Raw genomic sequence first — 22,490 nt, 5'->3', positions numbered from 1 at the left:
CTTTCTTTAATATAACTTGTAATACAATATCATGCTTAAAAATCAATTGGAAATCTTTAATCGGTGTTTTTAGATCAAACTCATGATACTCGATCATAATAGAGAATCTTCAATTCAAAACATAAATAGATGAGAACATGTATGCACTTTAATTCTTCAATCACATGATAATTTCATAAACTCAAGACAAGATATTTGGGTGTGAACCGTAATTGCAAATCATACAACTTAAGCTTTAAAATAAGTTTTGGACACAAGGATGAAAGAATATCCTTGTTCGTAAACCCCATGTACCTGAAGTTTCTTGACTTGTAAAGAAAGTTTGAATCTTAGGACTTGAAGGATAAATTTTGGGTGAGGAACCCTAATCTTGATGTTCTTGATATTCTTGATGATGAGAGGAGACTATATGTTGTTAATTGGTTAAAAAGGTGGGAAGAATAACATCTCTTAATGTTTGTAAGTCATGGGTTGGGCGTTTAAAGAGGAGAAAAGACCAAAAACCCCTTAGAAACCTTCTAGAAATCGCCTGGAAGATGTCCCGCGAGTTTGGATACGACTCGTATATTCTGGGTATGGGTCGTGTCTTGCGTCATTATCAGAAACCCAAATTTTGACCCCTACCACCGTGGGTACAACTTCTCCTATCATCTCGTGTGGTCTGCTTACAAATCGGCATCAGGAGTCGTGGCCATTGGTAGATTTGGCAGTGCTTCAGTAATTTGGCCATAACTTTTCACCTCGATAAAGGATTAAACCAAAATTGGTATCTTTGGAAAGATAATTAAATTATATATCTATTGGTGGATCTTGATCTCAGAAATTCTAAGTAGAATAGAAGTTATTCTCATTTGGATACGGCTATACTTATAACCTACCAAGAATTTAATCGCTAAGGAATATTTTGACTTGTTCACGAGCTAGGAGCTATTTGAGGACTTGATATATATCCAAGTAACTTATAAAGATATCAAACATGAGTTTTGATTCTTGTATCCTTCACTAATCAAGATACGAGTCATATCTTATGACTCGTAACAAGTCATTACGACTTGTAGCCACCACTCGTAACTTGGACGGAAGCTTAGAGAACCTAGGCTACTCACCTTATGACTTATCTTTATATAAATCGTATAGTAATCTTATGACTCTAAGGGTTGATTCATACCTAAAACATAATGTCAACCATTTCACACTATCTTGGATACAACTATAATATAACTCATATGTTGTGTATACGACTTAAGAAAAGAAGTCATACTTTGCATAGTGATCTTAAAATGTGGGGTGTTATAAGAATTTATTAGTCCAAATAACATGACTATAAACTCAAAATGACCAGACCAGGTTCTGAAAGTCATCTTTAGAATGTCGTGCTCCCTGACTGTCATGACCCGGCCTGAGGCCTTGGCCGCAACGGGCATCCCGAACCACATAGGCCGGAGATACCCCTACCACTCCCTAACCCACTAGTGATATTGTCTGCTCTGGGCCCAGGCCCGTATGGCTTTAAAACTCATTACTAGGGAGTAAGGTTTTCTAACTTATATACCCAGAATCCCTCTTGTGTTTTGCTGATGTGGGACTCCTTCCTAAATTGGGCTGTCACATACACCTCCCCTTACGGACTAAGCATCCTCGCTGAGGTTTTCCCCATCGAATGGGATTTGCCTACACTCAGGACTGAGGTTTGCCCCGCCTTACCGAGATTCGTCTACACTCAGTTTAAAATCTGGCCTACATCGATAGGGATAACACAGGAGCGGCTCTGATACCATTCTATCATGGCCCAGCCTGAGGCCCTAGCCATGATAGACATCTCAAACCACACAGGCCTGAGATACCCCTGCCACTCCCCAGCCCACTAGTGATATGTCCGCTCTGGGCCCAGGTCCACACGACTTTAAAATGCGTCACTAGGGAGTAAGGCTTTCTCACTTATATACCCAGCATCCCTCTTGTGTTTTGCCGATGTGGGACTCCTTCCTAAGTTGGGGTGTCACACTGACTTTCAATTGGTGATACCCCGACCTGAGATCAATCTTTAAAAACCACCGGGTAACCTAAAGTTTATTAAGTAGATCATAAAATCTTGGAATGGGGTACTTATTATTGATGGTGAACTTGTTTAATTGTCTTTATTCTATGCATATTCTGAGAGTGTCATCCTTCTTGCACACAAATAGAATTAGAGCACCCCACAGGGAAATACTAGGTCTGATAAAACCTTTATCTAAGAGGTCTTGAGCTTCTCTTTCAATTCCTTAAATTTTCCAAAGCCAAGCAATTTGGATGAATGAATATAGGCTAGGTATCCAAAAGAAGATCAACCCAAACTCTATTTCTACCGGGAGGTACCCCGAGTAGATCCTCTAAAAAGACCTTTGGAAATTCATTGACTACTCGGACTGAATGAATGGTTGGGGATTAAGACTTAGTGTCTTTAATTTGTACTAGGTGGTAGATGCAACCTTTTGATGTTAAATTTCTGGCTTTAAGATAAAAGATAAAGTGACCTTTGGGGGATACCAAACCACCCTCCCACTTAAGGATTAACTCATTAGGAAACTGAAACTTCACCATATGGGTGCGATAATTGATCGATACATAACATGAATGGATCTAATCCATGCCCAGAAGAACATTAAAATCTATCATCTCTAAATCTATTAAATCTACTAAAGTGACCTTATAGAGGATGGTAATAGGGCACTTCCTATAAACTCGTCTACCAAGAACTGACTCACCAACTTGGGTAGAGACTGATAAAGGTTCAAAAAGATTTTTAGGGCTTACCTAAAATTTACAAAAACAAGCAAGGTCACAAAAAAAGGTTTGATCCTGGTTTAACAACACATATACATCAAGGTGGAAAGCATGAAACATACCGGTGATAACATCTGGGGAGCTCTCTTACTCCTGAACAGATGGTAAAGCATAAAATTTATTATGACGCTGACCTCCACTGGTACTGAATGATACACCCTGCAGAGGATTTGGGTGGCTAGGATGAGCTACTGAATTTATGTACTGAGTTTGAGGATGAACATATCTATTTCTTTGCTTAGCATATGGGCATTTCTTGATCCTATGGCCTATCTGACCACAACCATAGCAACCCACTTTTACACATTAATCACTTGAATAAGTCCCACCACACTTTGAAAAAGCTGGATAAGTGGGCCTTCTGGATACACTATCCTGAGATCTTGAATTTGAAGCTCTGCCCTAGTGCACTTGCTTGGTTTTGGGTGCAGTAGCACCGACTGAGGATAGTGCAAGTGCTGATGAGTGACCCTAAAACTGAGAATGATTTCTCCCTCCTAATCCTTGCTAACTATACTCAAACTATCTAATCCTAGCCATCTTTTTCCTTCTCTCTTGCTCCTTTAACTTCTCTGCCTTAATCTGCTGAGCATGAGTCATCAATTGAGCAATATCCATATCACCGATCAACATGGAATTCCTACACTCCTTGACCACCAAATCAGACACTCTAGTGAAAAACTTACTTATACGGGCTCTAGATTTTTATAACAAATCTGAGGCATACTTAACATGCTAGGTGAACTTAAGGCAGTACTACCTTATTGGTATAGAGCCCTGTATCAAATTTATAAACTCCTCTACCTTGGCCTTCCTTATATTATAAGGAAAGAACCTATCCAAGAAAGTAGTTTGAAACACATCCCAACTCATAGGAGTCACATTCTTGACATGACATGAACCAAGGCCTTGTCGTACTAGGCAATCCCAAGTCCAACCAGGACTGAGAACCACCCCCATTTCCCAACCCAACCACCAATGCATACCTTGAGTCAGCTGAATCCTAAACATATAACAAGATAGTATGTCCAACCACGTGGTGACTTTAGGATAAGTCTATAACTGAGACCAATCTAACCAAGTCAAACTACCCAATATCCAACCAAACTAATGCGGAAGCCATAAATTAAGATCATGATAATAATCCAATGTAAGTATACATATGTATAACATAAAAAACCCATACCATACCCATGAAAAACCATCCATAATGCATAAAACCATATATATATAACCATGCTAAGAAAGGGAATCGGATTTAGTATGCCTTTAAAATTGATACGAGCCAAATGGCCAACTTAGCTTTTAATGACATCTTTGGAGGCCAACACATACAGACTCAATACTTGGCCACCTCGAGTATACAATAACATGCATGGAGGACCGATTTTGAGCATGCCATTAAGCAAGGCTGTGTGTGGAAGATTTCTTGGAGCATTAAAGACTTGAGGATTCATGATTTTAGACTACACTTAATGGCTCATGATTTTTGGAGCATTGAAGAGCCTTAAAACAATTCAAAATTTCCACTCTACTTAAGGGTGTTTTGGTCATCTTGTGCCCTTTTCTTACACTCCATAGGAGCTCCTTTCATTAAGGGCATTAAGGTTATTTTATTTTTATTTTGTAATAACCATAAGTAGGCTCTTTATGGTTTATTTCATACTTGGTTGTTTATTGATGGAAGACTTTGAGATATTGTAACACCTAATTCTCTCTAGGTTTTAAGAGTGAAGCTCCTTAGTTGTAGGTCTTGGAAAAGCCAAAACCGAAATGAGGGCTAATTCAAGTGTGAATTCACTTGAGTTACAACTTGGCTTGAAACATTGGTACTTGAAGAGGTAATGTCCCTCTTGTGTCACGGTAAGGGTTTGGGTGATTGTTTATGCAGGTATTAGAGGTCCTTAGATTTGATAAATCTTAGGATTTCTAGTGTTTATGTAAGAATTTGTGTAACCATATATCCTATAATATATTACAAATTATTAGTGTTTTGTGTTTCTCTTCTTGTTGCCGTTTTGTGTCTTGTTCTTTGTAGACTATTTTGTGATGTTTGTGGACTATTTTGTCTCCTTTATGGGCTATCTTGTATAATTTGGTATCTGAGCATGGCTTGATCTTGTTCTCACAAGATCAATCTCTGGCTTGTAAACTTGAAAATAAAAAAAATTGTTGAAAACTAAAAATTCTAGAAAAATACAATCAGCTCGTGTTTGTATTCCTGGCCAAAATTATGTTATTGTTGCAGTATTGGCTGAAAGTTGAGTTTAGATCTAGGTGTATTTTACTTGTTTTCAGTGTTTCTTGTGTTATCATTCTTCTTCTCTAACACCTTGAGTCTAGATCCAAGTGAGCTTGAACGATTGTTGTTGGTATTATTATTGCGGTTTAAGAACTTGAACATTGTTGGTGTTGTTGTTGTGGATCCAAAATTTGGAAGGTGTTGGATTGAACTTGAGTTATTGATATTGTGTTGTGGTTATAAGCTTGAAAATGGTGTGTTCTATTTTTGAGGGTTCACGTGAGGTTTGTTCTTCAAACTTCTATTGAAGGTTCTCGTTATTCTAGACCAATCTTCATGTCTAGTTGTAAGAAGACTCTTCAATAGTGTTGTTTTTGATACAAAATCCAAGTATAAAGAAGTGAAGTATTTGTTAGTCTTGAAAACAAGTCCCAAAGACCTACCAAAAGGGAAGAGGGAAAAAAATATCTACCAAAAGACTTGTTTCCAAAAGGGAGAAAGAACACTATCCTAGGTGTACAAAAGAGGAAAAGTCCACCAACCCCTCAAAAAGGTGTCTTTCCCAAAAGGTGTAAGACAAGACAAACCTTTTAGAAAGGTGAAAAAGGCTCCAATCTTGTTGTTTTCTTTCCTAGGACGGATTATATACTTCAAGAATTGAAAATTGAACTAAAATTTTAAAGTTAGAAAAAATAAGAACCTTTCAAAAACCGCAACCAATCCTAGACCACCACATCACCAAATTCCGTACAATACCAAATCTTTTGGATCGAAATCTTGGATTCTTAGTTTCTTGTTATTGATTCTTAGTTTCATTTTTGTTGATTCTTATACTAATTGGTAACTAGTAAATACCTGCTAAGTTATAACTTAGTTTTTGAATACGTTTCTTCGTGTTAGCAATATTTTGTGCTTTTCTTATTTTTTGAATTGTAGTATTTCTTGGTTCAATTTTGGACATTATTTCCTTGAGTATTCAAACAAAGAATCCATTCTGACCAAGGAATAGACTCACCCCTCGACTCATCACAAACTATAAGCCAACTTGCAACACTTATGAATCCAAGTGTAAGACGATCAAGTGTGTGAGAGTGTGGTAAGGTTGTTTTGAACTAAATTGTGTTTTTTTTGTAGGATTTTCTTTTTTTCTTATAGGTACAATTACAATGGAACCCACGGCTTCAACCTCTCAACCCATGGACAACAATGTCACCAATGTTATTTTAGCCTACCTTGACACTATTTCCTGAGACATAGATATGATAAATAAAAGGTTGGATCATATGGTAGGTCAAAGGGAAAAAGTGGGATTCCCGAAAAAACTTCAAGAGGAATGCCATAGTTCTTGTGAGATACAAGGTAAAAATGCTATCCCCTACACTCCTATGAACTTAGAATGTTGTGTTATGGTTAGTAGTAGCCAAGTGGGTATAGTTGCGGTTTTGCCTAGGGTAGAGGTTCTTGACTCTTCATTTTGTGATACTCTTGGTATTGTTAGGTCACATGAGTACCAAACTCTTGTTGTAGGTACGCAAGCACTAGTTGATCCTTTAGATGACTAAATTGATTCTTCTCATGAGAATGATTTGTGTCCATCTAGTGCTAGCACTTATAACTTGACTAAGGTTCCATTACCAAGAGACGAGAGTATTCACACACTTGTTGACCCTTGTGAAAACCAAGGTGAGTCTATGTTGGTATGTGAGTTGCCAATAACTAGTGAGGGTGAGCAAAATTATCAACTGGGTGAAGATGATCTTGATTTGCTTGAATATTTAGAAAACCAAGTTGTGATTGTCCTTGTGAAGATGGTTTTGATTGTGGTCCTTTGGCTGCCCGTGATGGATTTTATGTATCTGAGGACTACTCTTGTGAAATAGAAGGTGGTGTATATTTAGAAATTCCATCGACTTCTTCTCTATGCGTTTCTTATGTTGGGCATACTCCTAGTTGAGATTTTGAAACTAGTAGTAAGTGCATGCATGAGAATCCTACATTTGAAGATGACTTATGGAACACCTTTCTCAACCCACTTTTTGTTCATGATATTTCCAATTGTGATAAATATGGTATGCTTAAATTTGAGGATGGCACCTTAGGGGAGAGTGAGAGTGGCCGAGACCTAAGTCCTTGGTTACGTCTTCCCTTTGACCCCGATAACTTCTTAGGGTGTGAAGGACAGATAGTTGTTGGTTGGTCCACTTGTTTGAGTCACATTTCTATATGTATTTCATGGAATTTACTTTCAATTAAGGAACACCCCCTTGATGGTGATTCCTTCGCCAACTCCTTTGTAATATTTTTACTAAGTTCCTCGTGATTAAAAAAAAGGATGTGTGGTTATATCTCAAGTGTCTACCTCCTTGCCATGTTGATATTTTTTATTGTTCTAACTCTAACCCTCATGTCATGAGGATATGGTTCTTGTTTGTCTTCTCTTTGTTCTTTCAAGGTTTGGATTCGATGAAGAATCTTTTTCAAGAAAGGGAGGATGATACAAGCCAAATGGCCAACTTAGCTTTTGATGACATCTTTGGAGGCCAATACATAAGTATACAATAATAAGCATTGAGGAATGGTTTTGAGCATTCCATTAAGCAAGTCCGTGTGTGGAAGATTTCTTGGAGAATTAAAGACTTAAGGACTTGCGGTTTTGGATCACACTTAATGGCTCACGATTTTTGGAGCATTGAAGAGCCTTAAAATAGTCAAAACTGCCACTCTACTTAAGGGTGTTTTGATTATTTTTTGCCCTTTCCTTACACTTCATGGGAGCTCCTTTCATTAAGGGCATTAGAGTTATTTTGTCTTCATTTTGTAATAACTATAAGTAGGCTCTTTAGGGTTCATTTCATACTTGGTTGTTTATTGATGGAAGACTTTGAGACATTGTAACACCTAATTCTCTCTATGTTTTAAGAGTGAAACACCTTAGTCGTATGGCTTGGAAAAGCCAAAACTGATATGAGGGCTAATTCAAGTGTGGATTCACTTGAGTTGCAACTTAGTCTTGAAACATTGGTGCTTGAGTAGGTAATGTCCCTCTTGTGTAACTGTAAGGGTTTTGGTGAATGTTTATGAAGGTGTTAGAGATCCTTAGATTTGATACATCTTAGGGTTTCTAGGGTTTATGTAAGCATTTGTCTAACCATCTATCCTTTAATATATTGCAAATCGTTTGTGTTTTGTGCTTCTCTTCTTGTTGTTGTTTTGTGTCTTGTTCTTTGTGGACTTTTTTGTGACGTTTGTGGACTATTTTGTGTCCTTTGTGGGATGTCGTGTATCAAAAACCTTTACCTAGGCTATGTAACTTTGCCCTCCTAAACCACCTACGGGCTATATGGGTTTAGCTCCCCTTGCTGAAAAGGCCCCAGTGCGTGTAATCGTATGACCAGGGAAGTATCCTATGGGATGACTAGTACATCCCCAAAATAAAATGTGACATCATGCACACAGTCACCAAGACCAACCTCATATTGGTAAATATGAGTTTCTGGTATGGCCTCCCGGGACCTCCACCTTCCACGGCTTTCCTACATATCCCGTCATTATTTCCCAATTAAAACCAATTTCCAAATAACCAAACCATTATCCATCTACCATTTACTAACCAAGGCCATTTAATAGTGGTAATGTCATACCGACCATACTTACAAGTACTATCCATAGCCAACCATATATAGGTTTAAGGGGATTTCCAAGTGTCCTTTCATTTACCATATTAAACCAATTGGGGAACTTCCATGGTCCCCACAAGCATAACCATTTTACCTTTCACCTTTTCAAACCATTTAAACCAATTCCATCAATGGATTAACTTGACGGATTTCCATGTATCCCACAAGGTTTTCAAAATAGACCAACTATGACCACCAAACCTTTACCCTTTAAACCATTCCAAACCATTTTATACCATGCCAAACATTTAAAGCATTTATATAGTTTAAACCATTTAAACCATTAAAAACCATCCAAATCCATTTAAGGTTCCATTACCAAACCAAACCATGCAAGAATTCCAATGAATATTCAACAATAGAGTCAAAACATTCTTTGAGGCATTTTATCAAACATGTTGAGGGCATACATCTACCACGACCAAAACCAATGCACAAACCACCATAATTAGGGTTACCCAAAACCCATTTGTTAACTATAACCAACCAATAACCACATATGCAAACCATTACCAAAAACATGTAAAAATATGATTTAAACTAATATCAAACTATATGCATCAAGACCCTCAACATATATTTTGAAAACTAATATCCATGATCCATAAAACAATGTTTAAAACACAATACACATGAATTTATTTGAAACTAACAATGAGGGAAGGAGTACAATCCTGATACAAGAAGATTTCGAAGAGAAACCTGACTCTTGAGCCCTTTGAAGAACACATGAAGAAACCCTAGACTCCAATCTTCAAGAGTAAGTTTGAGAGAGTATTTGGAGTGTTTCCATCCTATAATAAGTGTTATGAAAGGCCATAAAGGGTTATATAACGTGAGAACATAAAGGATTTAAAGTAGAAAATGTCCAAACTACCCTTGTCTTAAAAATTAGAACAAGTCACGTCCAGGGGTACGACTCTCTCTTACCACTCGTACCCTTAGGTACAAGTGGTACCCCAACTCATACCCAAACCTTGACATGACCTTACCTACTTGTTTACATACGAATCTACCTCCCTAACTCATACCTAAGGGTATGAGTGACATCCTCAATCGTATTCACTAGTCGTACCTAGGGCATACTCCACAAGATCAAGATAATCATGAACCATACAACTTGTCCTACACCACTCGTATGATCCTCTATGACTCATACCCTAGTGAGTCATATATTGGGTAGTATCCAAGCCAACTATGCTGCCTAGGGTACATTGAACCATTAAGACACCTCACAAGTCATATTCAAAGGTTCGATTGGTACCCTTGAGTCGTACCAAGTCAAAAATGTCCAAAACTTGAGAAATTTTTCAAGGATCCAAATCCCAGGGTATTTCAATTCTCACCCCTACCAACCTTCCACATAGTAAGCCTATCATAAGCAATATCCTTCAATTAGTAAGACGCCAGTTCCACACTTTTCTCTTCAGTAACATGCATATTTGTATAATATTTTTCACCTTACAATAAAGAACTTAGGATCCTCATTCACCTTTGACCCAAAAAATTTAGGTGGGTTTATCCTCACAAGGTCCTAATTTCTGGCTATAGCTAAAATACCATTTTGCGGGAGTGGTACATCTCCTGGATAGTTTCCCTAAACGTTTGCATTCACAGCCTGAGCTAGCACTTGGAAGGCATTTCGAAATTCAGCATGAGAGATATTTTCATTAAAAGGGTTGGCAGGTAGTGGTGGTGGATGATCCCTATTTCTGTTTGTCTGAACTCGGTGAAGAGGCATTCTCTATATCACAAAAACATAAATTTAGCCAGATAGAGATCACTTCAAGCACGTAGAGGTTATGAAAGAAGGGATATTTCCTATTACGTTTCATAGACACTTGCATATAAGTTTGGCACATTTCACACCCATGAAAAAAACTCTACGTAACACGGCTTGTCAGACTCCCTAAGAACCTTTAAGACCTTAGGATCTAATACCAAGTTTGTAACGCTCTAAGAATACCCCCATGAAGTTATATGATGCTAAGACTACAAATAGTCCTAAGCTAACCCATGATATCTACTCGGCACTGCACTCTTATAAATATAAACTCAAACATAAACAACACTTTAAGTGGAAACTAAACAAAATACATAATCTCAAGTAAAACTTTGTATCTTAGAAATCCTTAAATCTTAAGAAACACCACTCAACTAGTCTTGACAAGCCTCTACTCTGATGACTGAAGAGTCACTAGGATAGACCCTAGCTGACCTAGACTAAGAACTAATTAACTAGTACAACAATACTGAACATCAAAAACTTGGACCTCAAACTATGAGGACTCACCAACTATTGGAATGTAGGAAATAGTGCCTAGGGACGATCGTGTTGTTAGGGACAAACATCACAACCTACATTATGAAACAATGTAGAACATAGACATATATGTAGGTTAGTACTTCTAGAATGTACTAGTATATGGGGGTTAATGCATAGGTAAAACTGGATTAATGTGAAATCTCAAAAAAAACATGCATGCAAAGTGTAGATAGACTCACCTTGGTTATGATTAAAATTGGAAGCTAAAATACCATAAAACAAAAATAATAAACAATAATCTGTTAAGCTTAGTGAGTTATTACACTTAGATTTAAAAATCTTTACTCTTATCTTTCTTTGTGGGAGATTCTTCTAACCGACATAAACCATGTGAGATTTATGAAGTCCAACGTCTTACCCATATTGGGGAGAGTAGTTATACCCTTACCATTGAAATAGAACCTTAACTTAAAGTGATCACTATACTTAGGCCAAGTGGAGCGAGGAGACACTCTCTGGGGAGGTACCTAAACCTATGGGGTCACGTAGTTTTTAGAAAATAGGATGCACTAAACCCACATTCTCTTATTGGTGCTAAATATTGCTTCCAAACATATACTTACATGCTCATACTTATGAAATCAACCTTAAAATAGCATATGAGTTTGTAAACTGAAAACCAACTATGCTTCTCTTACTTAAACCATATTCATGAGGAAAAATTATAGATTTTGTATTGTATATGAGGTCATAAGAGCAAAACTAAACTTTAATCATGACATAATACTTGTAATTTGAACTTATAATCTTAAACTTCTTGTAACTCAATAACTTATACTTGAAATCATTCAGTAGCTCATGTTAAATATCAAACTCAATACTCAAGATCACTTTTATGGATTCAAAACATAAGTAAACATGAAATCATATATAAAATAATATTCTATTCATGAGTAAGCATCAATATCTCAAAGCATAGGAAAACAGGTATCAACCCTAGTAAATCACTTTCTTCAAAATCCAATAAAAACTAAACTTTGGGCACAAGGATGAAAGAGTATCCATGTTCAAACCCCATATTCTTGAATTTGGAGCCTTGGGAGGTAAATTCTTGGAAGAAACCCTACCTCTTTATCTCTTTGTAGTGGAAAGAGGAATAGTTTGATAACTAACTAAGAAAGGGGCAAATAATGCCTATTTGATGATTGTAGTCATGAATAGGGAGTTTAAAGAGATGAAAAGAATAAAAATCCCTTAATTAAAATACGCAGGAATTTACTAGTATCAATCATAATGACTTAGGCTATGACTCATTACATCTGACCACGAGTCGTGACCTAAGGGTCTATGACTAGCTCCTTCGCTGTTATGAGAACGGGTCTTCATAATTACTAGTGATCACTGACAATGAGTTATGATGAAGAGTCGTGGTCAGGTCTTGAAATCTTGGGAAACCTTCTATTGTGACAACGGCTCCCTCATAATGACTCATAATGTCACACAATAAGTTTTACCCTAGACTCATATCAAGGGACCAAAATTTGGTTTCTTCACTACCATGATGAAAACTTCCTCTAATAACTCATTATGTCTGATAACGAGTCATTATTAGGGTTATTTTCACTAGTTATATTTGACAACACTTCACTAATTTGCCCATAACCTTTTACCCTAACTTTGAATGAGGGCGAGACAAGTAGAGTCGAAAATCTAACTCGATTATATATCTCTTGGAGGGTATAGAGCTCAAAACATGAGGTATTACACACATGATGTTTATAGATCTTAAGAATATGTATAAAAAAGTCCCCAAGGTGATTTTATGTAGGTTCTTAGAGGCTAGAGGGGTGCCCATGGAATACACTAGGTTGATTCATGACATGTATTATGCTCAAAGATTCGTGTGAAGATGGAAGGAGGATATTCGGAAAACTTTTCTATTTTGACAGGGTTGCACCAGGAACTGACTCTTAGCCAATTTTTATTTGCCTTGGTGATGGATATTTTGATGTGTAGTATTCAAGGAGAGGTTCCTTAGTATATGTTATTTGCTAATGATATTGTACTAATTGACGAAACTCGGGAAGGAGTTATGATAAGTTGGAGGTTTGGAGACAGACCTTTGAGTCTAAATGATTTAGGTTGAGCAGGACTAACACAAAATACTTGGAATATAAGTTTAGTGATTTATCACATGACGCTGACATGGAATTGAAGCTGGATTCTCAGTTCATTCAGAAGACGGAGAGTCAAGACTCTTGGTTCTATGATTTGGGGTAATGGTGATATTGATGAGGATGTCACGTACCATATTGGTGTAGGGTGGTTGATGTAGAGGCTCACTTAGGGAGTCTTTTATAATAAGAAGATGCCTCCTATACTAAAAGGTAAGTTCTACAAAGTGGCATTGCGACACTATAATTATGGAGCAAAGTGTTAGATAGTTAAGAACTCTTACATCCAAAAGTTAAAGATTGAAGATATAATGGTTTTATGATGGATGTGTGGACTTACATGGAGAGATAGTGTTAGAAATGAGATTATTTTAGAGAAAGTAAGAGTGGCTTCAGTAAAGGACTAGATGCGAGAAGAGATTATTTTAGAGAAGGTAGGAGTTTCTTCAGTAAAGGACTAGATGCGATAAGTGAGGTTGCTATGGTTTGACCATGTGATGATGAGGGGCATGAATGCTCTAGTGCGAAGGTGTAAGTGTCTGGCTATGAATAATTTCAAAAGAGGTAGAGGTAGGCTAAAGAAATATTGGAGAAAAGTGATTAGGCATGACATAGAGCAATTACTGCTATTGGAGGACATGACCCTTGATATGAATGTGTGGAGGACGCGGATTAGGATAGAAGATTAGTAGGTAGGAGTATCTCCATAAAAGTAGGAAAGAGTGATTTGTTTGTGTTAAGGTATACTATTACATGTGGTTTATGTTATAGTGTTATATTTTCATCCCGCATAAAGACAATTTATTTTATTTATTTAATTTAATAAAATTTTTATTTGAATAGATGATTGTGTTAATATGTGTGTTTTTTACTTATGTAATTGATAATTTTGTGAATGGAGTATTTTAACTCATGCATGAAAGATTAAAATTGTCAATTCTTATAAGTTGTAAATTAATGTTCATGGTCAAAGATGAGGTAGGACAAACATATTGATGATTGTAGCACAAGATAAATATTGATCTTAATTATGGGAGTAGTAATATTCCAACTTCTTATGCTAGTACATTTCGTATGTATTGAACGGACCAATTAGTGATGTTTGTTTATATTCTGAATATTAATATACAACTTCTCTAGTCTATTACATGTACTTATACTCTTAATCTTGATATAATTATTATGATCTATGTGGTTTGATTTATTATTTTAATCTATTAAAGGTGAGGCACTGTTATGAATCAATATATTCCTAAAAGATTGGATGATGACAAATCACTTAGTGAAATAATAATTAGTTGATAGAACCATGTCTCATACTTAAGATAGAAAACAACTCTTTATGGTTGCTTATAAGTTTTTATGTGAAACCCTGCAGGTGGATTTTATATCCATCATGTGAAATAAGTTAAGAGTTATAAATAAAAAAGTAAATTAATCAGTGAATAAATTAATCAGTGAGTAAAATTTTTAAAGAATTTAATTTAATCAATTGGTGTCAGTAATTCTAACATAGAGAGTTAAATAAGGTGTAATGGTTGATTTCGAATTAAATTAAGGAATGCAATTATAGATTTTTAGTGAAATAATTTGTAATTTATTATGATATGATAATTCATTTATTTGGGAATTAATATCATAATTGAAAGCCTCGGTTAATAAATATGTGGTCCCTACTGTGCCTAATTGAATAATAAAATTTGAAAAAGAAAAGCAAGAAGTAATATTATTTTATTTACTGGTATTCTATAAATAAGGAATAAAAGGAGTAAATTACGAATCATTTTTTGGCATTATGTTTGTATTAATTCTGAAAACGTTTTTGGCAATAAGTTTGTATTAAGACTAAAAACATTTTAGGGCATTAAGATTGTAATAAGGGAAATAATGGTGTGCCTCTTTCCCTTTCCTTCTTCAACAGAAACTGAGAATAAATAGGGGCTGATTTTTATGGAACTGATATCCTTTTCCAGAAAATAAAAATTACTTCCCCACACAAGTACTGATTATAAGGTTAATCAGAAAGTAGTAGAAGGTTGTCGACCTGGATTCTGTTGCAGAAAATGAGTTTTGTGAAAGCTTCAAGAAGTAAGTTCTTTCTGCATGTCATTTTAGTTTATATTATCTAAATTCTATGTAAGTTATTGATCCATGAGAATTACTTCCTAGTTTATATTCTATCAATTGGTATCAGTAGTCTTCTTACATATACTAGATAATGTAAAAAAAAATTATGTGAATGCTTTAAATATTTTTATAATCATTGTATAAATCATGTTATTGATGATTGTTTATCATGTTGTGGATGTCACGCCCCTTTTTATCAAAAAATAATTATTTTTTAAGTTCTAAAGGATTTTTATTATTAAAATGACTTAAAGAAAAAATGTTTCGAAAAAAAGATTTTTCAATTAAACTCCAGAGTCACCAGTTGGATTTATTTGGTGTGCCAAGTCACATTTTTAAATTTTCTTTTCAAAAATAGTTGACTGTTAAAACTGATCCACGAAAAAAACTTGATTAAGGAATTCTATTGACTGAGGGGAAGGTGTTTGGCATCCTTCGATCCCGTAGTTCTACTATGGTCGCTTCGTTGAGTTATATTGGCTAATACGGCACTATGAGATGATAAACTAACAAAAGAACACATATTCAACTAAATAAACAAACAAACAAACAAACAAAAGCTCCAAAATATTGTTCAGTACAATTAATACAGTCCCAAAAAATGAAGAAGTACTAAAATAAAAACCTAAACTAATTTAAACTATCCTAAACTACTCTGCCAGATACCTCGGACCTTAATCATAAACATCCTCCGCATATATAATACTTTGGGTCATTCCCCGGCAAATAACTACATTTTATCTTGGGGCATCCCCCGGTAAAATAAATATATTTTTAAATTTTGTACAATAAAATAAAACAATCTCAAGCACAATAATTCAATCATTCAACAATCATTGATTTCTATAATTTGCCTATCCAACCTACCATTTTCATATCAAATTCGACCTAAATATACTGCTATCAACCGAAAACAATCCAAAGTAGTAATAATAATAATAATAACTTGAATTAAACTAATGAAAGTTAATGAATTAATATATTTTTTTATTTTCTTCCTGAATAATTGAATTTAATCCTCAAATGGGATATGTTTCATTGTAAAATCTAAAACAAAGGGAATCAAATAATGAATCAAAACATACAACTATTCACCACCAACAAGGATCAACCAACACACAATCTTCAATCCAATGCATCGAAGATCATAAACGATGAAATAAAAAAGGGGAAAGAGTAGAACTGGACCTTAATTTGAAGCTTTCAAACTCAAGTATTACACGGGTGAAAGATGAAATCAGCACCCAAAAAAACTCAAATCAACCTCAATACGAATCCCAAATTAAATTTTGACCTCGAATCGAACATCAACCATGAATAAACTCAGCTTCTATCTATACGTTTCCCTATTTTTGCTATCTTGAAATAGTAGTCACAAAACAGAGAAGACCGCCCATGATTTCCTTGACCATTTTTTGATGGGTTTCAATGTATATAGGAATAGAATGAGTTTGTCAAATCAAGTTTTGGAGTTTTGGATGCTCAGTCGTCGGTTTTAGGCTGTTTTCGATGGATTTTGTTTGAGCAACAGCTTTATGGGGTTGGTTGGATCGCTTTTGGTTATTTTTTGGTGGTTTTCACTAGGAAACTAAAATAGGGTGTTGTGATTTCCTGGATTATGGTCGATTTTTTTGTTTCACTTGTGGTGCGACGACACCGACAAAGTTTTGCTAAAAAATTTAAGTAGTGTAAAATGTTATTTGATTTCCGTTCGTTCCTTTTTCTCTCATTGTTTTCTCATTTTCATTCTTCATTATTTCTCTTAACTTGTCAGTATCTCTCTTTATTCACTATTTCTCTCTATTTTCCATTTTTTTTGCTTGATTTTCCCACTGCTTATGCATTTTTCTATGTATTTGTTCCCCTATGTTTATTGCTAATATAGGTGTGTATATATTATTCCAGTGGAAATTACTTATTGTTATCACTTCTCCCTAAATTGGTTCCTAAACCTTTAGTTTGTTATGGTGAGAAAGTAAAGAAAAATATGAGTAAGAAAGGACACATGGGAAAGGATGGTCGGATGGGTAGGAGTGAGGAATCTTCAATATTTGTTATGAATAGGTTGTTTTTGTTTTTTAGTAGAGATATTATTGAATGTGGTCGGGTGTTCAGCAAGGTGAGGGTGTATAGGATAATTTAAAAAAGTAAAGAATCAAATTTACGTGTCTATAATAGATGATGTCAATACTTTCTTGAATATAAGTTTATAATCCAGAAAATAGAAAATGAATTTTTGCATGTTTTACTTAATTAAGTGAAAAATGTTTTCTAGATTAAGGGTAAAACTGCAATGAGTTTTGATTATGCCCAACTATAGACATTATTCACATGCTCTAACGAGCAGTGTGGTGGTAAACCAAAGCTTCTTGGGAAATCAGACTCCATTGGAAAGTGTGTGGGGGATCCTTCCTTAGTAGTTCCATTGGAAAGTGTTAATGTTTCAGACTCCTTGTCATATGAGGAGGTCCCAATTGAGATTTTGGATCAACAAGTCCATCAGTTGCGGACTAAGGATGTGGCTTTGGTGAATATTCTATGGAGGAACCAAAAGTTTGATGAAGCTACTTAGGAAGCTGAAGAGGACATAAAATCCAAATACTCATTCTTGTTCATCATTCTAGATAATTGTGCTTAAGGTATTTCTTAATCTTAGCATCTTTGTTTTCTAACTTTGTTAAAGGAAATTGTGATTTCCTTAACACCTTTATGTTCTGTCTTTGTTAAAGGTAAGTGTGATTGTATTCCATATTAAATCATGTTAAGGGATTCATGTCTCATCATTCGAGGATGAATTATCCTTAGAGGGGAGAATGAAATGCCTTAGATTATGGTCCTTGAAAATTTTCTTGACTTTGGAACTTAATGTGTAGACTATGACTCACCTGACAAGTCGTAGGGTGTCAATATGGGTCATAGAACCCTAATCATAGCTTGACCAGTGTGGATTATCCAAGTTTCTTCTATGATTATGATTGTCTCCTAACGAGTCGTATAGTCCCATCCACAGCCAAACAAGTATGATGCCTAAAAATTTTTTTCTTGCCTATGACTTGACCAAATGAGTCATTATGTTTGAGTATGAGTCATATAGAATGACTTATATCTAGACTAGTATGGGTGCATATGGATGTTGTTTAGACTATGACTGAAGGGCACGAGTCGTAAGGTCACCAGTAGCGACTGGGTGACAAATTTCAGTCTTTTTACTAAAGGTATTTTGGACATTTCCCTTTTTCCCCAAGTTATGACCCACAAATTAAAACTCCTTTAGGGTGTCATCATCACTCCAAAACAAATCGAAATAACTTCTAAACCACTCTTAATTCTCCAAGGTCAAGATACTTAGGGTTTCCAAGAAGTTGATCAATTAAAGCTTCCAAGGGAAACTTCTCTCTATAACTCTTGATATTTTAGGCATGTGACTCTACACCTAATTTATTTTACTTAAAGCATAAAATTATATGATTATTATGTGGAACTGGACATCAGTTTTGAGATGGGTTGAGGGTTTTGTAATGAATGTTTCTTAAATTATTTTCCCATGATTTTTAGGCATTGTTCATGCTTTAAATATAGTTTTAAACTTTTGGGGTGCATGAGCATGGTGAATAAACTAGGGGATTGTGATTTCCCCAAATTTTATGAATATTGACAATTGAATTGGTTGTAACCCAAACCCAATTTTGTGAAAGTGGATTTGAGTATGCGTATAATTGCATTTAACTACTTTTGGAACAATTGCATGATATAATTAGGTTATTAAAACATGAGGGTTTGATTTAACAAACAAAGGGAGTTGGTGTTCCCTCACCTTATATTAATGAACAAAGGGAGTTGTTTTCCCTACGTTAATAAAAAATTATAATGGCATGATGATGCTACCTTGCAAGTGTAGTTGGTATGATGATACCAACAGTGTATGCCTAAATGTGTATTATGGTTCGATGAATAGGAATGTGTGATAAATGTTTTAATGGGACTTAAAAGAGGGTTGTGTAGTTAAGTCGTTAAAGTAGAGGTATCGAGGGACCAATACAAGAAATTGCATTTTTCGATGCGGGGGGTCTAAATGGATTGGCGTTTGAGTCCCCTTACTTATGACTGAGTGGTTTGAGTCTACCTTATTATATGATTGGGAGGTTCGAGTCCCCATATTACATTACATGATCGGGTGCTTAAGTCACCTTAGTATATGATTGGGAGGTTTGAGTCCCCCGTGCATATATATAAGATTATTCTCAGGTTCATGCGGCTACACGCACTAGGGAACGACTAGGGGTGAGATTTGGGACCCATATAGCCCGTGGATACTGTTATATGATGGTTAATCTACACAATCCAAGATGATGTTTTAAATGCATGTTAAGCGTCGTTCCCTATCCCAACATTTTATAAAAGTGTAAATATATACACACAAGTATGTGAACATATACATTGAGTTGAACAGGATTTTGAATTCTCATTACTTTATCCTTATTCCTTAGTTAGATTCTAGTTCCCAACCCACTAACCATCTCCGTATGTTGTATTCCCACACAATACAAGGTCCAAAGGAAATCCTAATTTTCCTGCATGGTGTAGGGTGGATCGGCTTGATTTGTCAGTCGTTTATGGTGAAGTGGTGAGATTCCATCCCCCAGAAGATTTGATCACTACATTGGTTTCCCTTCCCTATATTAGAAGAGAAGAATTTACATTAACATTACATTTCTATAGTCGGGAGCATGTCCCGACTTAGATTGTTCTTAGATCGGTAGAGGCTTTGTGGGTATTACTATAGATTGGGTTTTTGGTTGTTAACATTTATAGATTTAGAGTCACTATTTAATTTATCTTGTTATATGTTTGGAATTCAGTCACTGCTAGGTTTGTTATGTTCTGTTTGGTTAGGCAAAAGGGGTGATCTCCGATCCTCGATGGACTTGATATACCCGTCACGGCCAGGCCGTGGTTTAGGTCATGACAATTCCACTCTACTGGCCCTTTACCTGCTCCTCTATCTTCTTTTCACTACTTATACTAGGTGTAAGCCACTCTTTGCAATTGATAGGCAATCATATCAGAAATTTCACTAGAAGTGACACCCTTGATGTCAGTCACTTTTTGAACACTGTCCAGGAACTCTTGTGGATCCTCTTCTAATTTTGACCCAAAGAATGTTGGCAGATTCATCCGAGTAAAGCTTCGGATTCTAGTTGTTGTGATATTCATAGCTGGTTTGGCTAGGGAAATAGCCTGTTGGTTATTCTGAGCAGTTATAGATTGGGTTAATATTGTAAAGGCAACTCTAAACTCAGCATGAGAGATTTGATCATTCAGAGGGTCTTTGAGAACTGGCAGTAGTGTTTGCTGGTTCCCATTTCTTCTTGTATTGGTTTTCTTAGGTGGCTTTTTGGAAAACAAATAAAGTATGAGCTAGAAAAATGAGTTTAATAGTGTTCACACTCCATTGCATGACTTGAATCATTAAAGAAGTGAGACTTTCCTAAAATATTTCATAGCCTCTCGCCCATAAGTGTAGAGTGTTTCACACCTATGAATAAGACTCTACTTAACGCAGCTTTCAGACACCCTAGGGCACTATAAACCTAGCTCTGATTCCTAGTTTGTCATGACCTAAGACTTCCCCTGGTCATAACAAGATGCTTAGAGTCACAAGTGACCCCAAGCTAACCCATGGTCTGACATAACTCTAAGAAATGTAACAAAATACTGGGCATAAGCTAAACTAAAATAACTGGTGAGAATCATAATAATATAAAACTGAATATCGACCAAAATTGGAAATAGAACTGTGTAACAACCAATCATTGTTGGGACAAACCCCCAACTAACTTCAACTTACTGAAACTGAAAATAGACTGAAAGAAAATTAATAACTGATAGCTAGCCCTTGCATGATGAGGACTCGCCAATAACTATTGTTGAGTGGTATGGGAACATGCTAAGAGCTATCTGGGTACTGAGTGTTTGAACCTATATTATGAGATAATATAGCACAGAAACTATGTGATCATTACTTTGAATGTACTCAGTATGCAAGATGAGAGAACTAACTGAATATAAGTTACATATGCATGTATGAAACATGGTAAACTAAATACAATACCAAGTATTATCATATACTGAATAAAAACTACATATCTTAATAGCTTAATAGAAGGTCATGCAAATCTAAATAGAATATAAATTGATGCATAAATTGAGGACTGTACGAGCTAATAATAACAGACTGTAACGCCTCGAGAGTACACCCTGGGCGCTACACGGTGCTCACAGTCCCAAGGGACCACAAGCTAAGCCATGAGCTGGTACCTGCTATGAGTACTGAGTAAAACTGATGTCAATAGATCATATGTGGAAATAAATTGAGGAATACCATAAGGTTTTAAGTCATAAATCTGATAAATCTATAAAACAAAATTGATAATGACAACTAAAATCTAAAATCTGAATAATTGTCTGTACTAGTCTGAAAGCCTCTAACTGAATAACTGAGGAGTTGATGGGACAAGACCCTAACTAGCTCTACATGTCTGCTAAAATTGTAAAACCCCACAAAATTCTTAGCTTAATTCAGTCCTTTAAGCTTGTTAAGGGGTCCCAGACTTAGAAATTTTTAGCTAAGCATTCTCATTAAGAGTTATTTTAGTCTTTGTAAGTTGGCAATCTTATTTCACGACCTTCCTAACCTTAGTTGGTCGATATTCAAATTGATTCATGATTAAGGTTACTTATGGGTCATCTCAGCCAAGTTTTAAATTTTTTGGACTAGTGTAAGGGCGAGTTTGGATGCTCAAAATAGTGAGGGGTCATAATATCCCCGCATTGCGAGGGTCAGTCAACCAAGTAAAGGTTGCACCGCAATAGCTGCTTGACCTGAGCAGGGGTCACGTTGCGATGGCTACTTGACCCAAACAGGGGTCGCGACGTGAGGGCAACCCTATTGAGCATTATTTTAATGTGGTTTGTGGGGGGAAATAGGTCTTTTTCCCCACCCTTATTCAGCCTTAACACAAAATTAATCAGCCTATAGGGCAAAAATGTCATTCTTTACTTATAAACTCTCTCAAGGGAAAGCCTTAGCCTCATCAAGTTCAAGAATTCAAGTCTTAAGAACTCACTTCAATCTCCTCAAAAGTAGTAATCAAGGTATGTGAAGTGTTCATCCAAGG

Source organism: Capsicum annuum, chromosome 12 (assembly GCF_002878395.1).
Source record: "Capsicum annuum cultivar UCD-10X-F1 chromosome 12, UCD10Xv1.1, whole genome shotgun sequence".
Classification (NCBI taxonomy): Eukaryota; Viridiplantae; Streptophyta; class Magnoliopsida; order Solanales; family Solanaceae; genus Capsicum; species Capsicum annuum.
Note: the sequence above shows the minus strand (reverse complement) of the source record.